Genomic DNA, 2,619 nt, shown 5'->3' with positions numbered 1-2,619 from the left:
ACCTTCAGCACTCACTGGATCGGTTCGCAGCCGAGTGTGAAGCGGCTGGGATGAGGATCAGCACCTCAAAATCTGAGGTCATGGTTCTCACCAGGAAACCGATGGAGTGCTTTCTTCGGGTAGGGGGTGAGTCCTTACCCCAAGTACTACCGGGCAATTTTCGTTCCTACCCTCACCTATGGTCATGAAGGCTGGGTCATGACCGAAAGAACGAGATCCAGGGTACAAGCGGCCGAAATGGGTTTCCTCAGGAGGGTGGCTGGCGTCTCCCTTAGAGATAGGGTGAGAAGCTCAGTCATCCGAGAGGAGCTCGGAGTAGAGCCGCTGCTCCTTCGCGTCGAAAGGAGCCAGTTGAGGTGGTCCGGGCATCTGGTAAGGATGCCTCCTGGGCGCCTCCCTAAGGAGGTGGTCCAGGCACGTCCAGCTGGGAGGAGGCCTCGGGGAAGACCCAGGACTAGGTGGCGAGATTATATCTCCAACCTGGCCTGGGAACGCCTCGGGATCCCCCAGTCGGAGCTGGTTGATGTGGCTCGGGAAAGGGAAGTTTGGGGTCCCCTGCTGGAGCTGCTGCCCCCGTGACCCGATACCGGATAAGCGGTTCGAAGATGGATGGATGGATGGATAGAACTAAACATGTGGATGAGACAGATCTCCTGTTCCACTAGTTCCCTCCAGCTCAGTTAGCCACGGCGTCTCTGTTGATGGTTCCTCTGCCTCCTGATAACTAACACCGGGTTAATGACGTCTGAGCTCTCATATTAATTAGTTAAAAGCATTTTAATACCAGCATAAGAGGAAATAAAACAATCACTGGTTATTGAACTGTTGATGTACAATCTGAACGCCGATCGGCACAGTACTGCTGACTCACTGGGGGGTGAAGTCGACTCTGAATCCTTCAGGAAGAGCAGGCTCCGCCCCCTCTGCTTCACCTGAAACACACACACACACACACACACACACACACACACACACACACACACATATTAACACACACACACACACACACTAACACACAGAGCAAAAAACTAGTCCATGCATTTGTTACTTCTAGGCTGGATTACTGCAATTTAGGGCTGTACTCTCCCAGTCGACTAGTCCATTTATTGGTCGATACGTTCTGGCTCGACCAAAATTCTGATTGGTCGATTTTTTGCCGTGTTATTCCATCAGGTGGAAGCGGGTGGAAAGCACTAACTGCCAATGGGGGTGTTTTCAGAGCATCCCAGTTTCACAGGTAACAGTCTGTCTTCAGAACACCCCCCTGTTTTCTCTTTTGTTGGATTAGCCCGACCCTCTGGGGACAGATTGAAGAAAGAACTAGAACGCCTTGTTTTAGTGGTTCGCAGAATATTTATTTCATTGTGAGTGTTTAATGTACAGTCAGTCCTCCTCGACCATGTCGAAGACATCGCCAGTGTGTCAGCATTTTACAAAAACAGATAACGGGAAAAAGTTGAATGCAAAGTTTGCAAGCAACAGTTTGCATATCGCAGCTGGACTACAAACATGGCGTATCACCTAAAAACGGTGAGTAACTTGTCTGCGTTAGGTTGCCCTGTCTGTTTGGAGAAGGCTATATGAACATATCGGAATTGGCATATTTCATAGTCTAATAATTGTTTTATAACTACCGGCGCACCCACCCGCAACTACGGTAGCGCCCCCGGACACACCCAGACCCCCCCAGACCCCGCTGGATTTAAGCCTCTATCATCCAAACGCAAAAATAGTACGGAAGGAATTGCTGACTTTATTGCTCAGGATATGAGGCCCATTGCTGTTTTGGAGGGCTGAGGTTTAAGAACTTGTAAATATCCAGCGTCAGCACAAGTAAGAGTAAAAGCTTTAAACTAGTAGTCTCTCCGTGTCTCCGTGTCACCATGTCTCCATGTCTCCGTGCGGGGACACGGAGGCTGATGCAGCGCTGTCAACGCCGACAGACGAGTGGCCATGGTCCCACTACAGGTTCTGCAAAGCCATGCTACATCCTGCTACATCCTGATGGTGGCGGCGGACGCAAATGCCCACAGTGCCCTGCTATGCCATGAACTACTACAAAGAACTGCTACAAACTACTATTTTTTTGTGACTGTTATTTCCACTCTTCATTCTAACCCCAACCAGTCCGTCAGACACCGCCTACCAAGAGCCTGGGTCTGGGTCTGGGTCTGGGCCTAGGCTTCTGCCTAAAAAGAAAACTGTTACCCTGTTGATGCTCTGGAGGAATCTACTAGAACGGTTGGGTCCTTGTAAATTCTGGAGTGTGGTCTAGACCTGCTCTATCTGTATAGTGTCTTGAGATAACTCTTGTTATGAACTGATACTATAAATAAAATGTAATTGAATAGAGCAGTGGATCATGTGATTCCGCCCTCTAAATGGTTGACGGACCTTCAGTCTGCTTCCTGTGGGCCCAGTGCAGCGCTGAGATCTGCTGGATGGTCGCTTTCAGCCACGCCTCCAGACTGGGATGATCCACACTGGATGGAGGGGGGAGAGAGAGAGTGACTGTGTGTGTACCTGCCGTGTGTGTGTGTACCTGTGGTGAGGGGAGTGTGTGTGTGTGTGTGTGTGTGCGTGTGTGTGCTTGTGTGTGTACCTGTGGTGAGGGGAGTG

The 2,619-nt window shown here is 50.3% G+C and overlaps 1 long non-coding RNA gene across 2 annotated transcripts; it reads right to left on the bottom strand.

Annotated features, from left to right (window-relative positions):
- Positions 1-748: 748 nt before the first annotated feature.
- On the bottom strand, positions 749-2,619 carry LOC117940551. Of its 2 annotated transcripts, none has more exons than XR_004655772.1 (3): positions 2,603-2,619; positions 2,395-2,483; positions 749-932 (listed from the first exon to the last, which is right to left on the bottom strand). It is a non-coding gene; the product is annotated as an uncharacterized LOC117940551 (long non-coding RNA). The 2 variants fall into 2 exon arrangements; XR_004655773.1 differs by lacking the exon at positions 2,603-2,619 and adding an exon at positions 2,543-2,587.

Source organism: Etheostoma cragini, unplaced genomic scaffold, assembly GCF_013103735.1.
Source record: "Etheostoma cragini isolate CJK2018 unplaced genomic scaffold, CSU_Ecrag_1.0 ScbMSFa_2725, whole genome shotgun sequence".
NCBI lineage: Eukaryota > Metazoa > Chordata > Actinopteri > Perciformes > Percidae > Etheostoma > Etheostoma cragini.
Note: the sequence above shows the minus strand (reverse complement) of the source record. Positions and strands in the feature narration are given on the sequence as shown.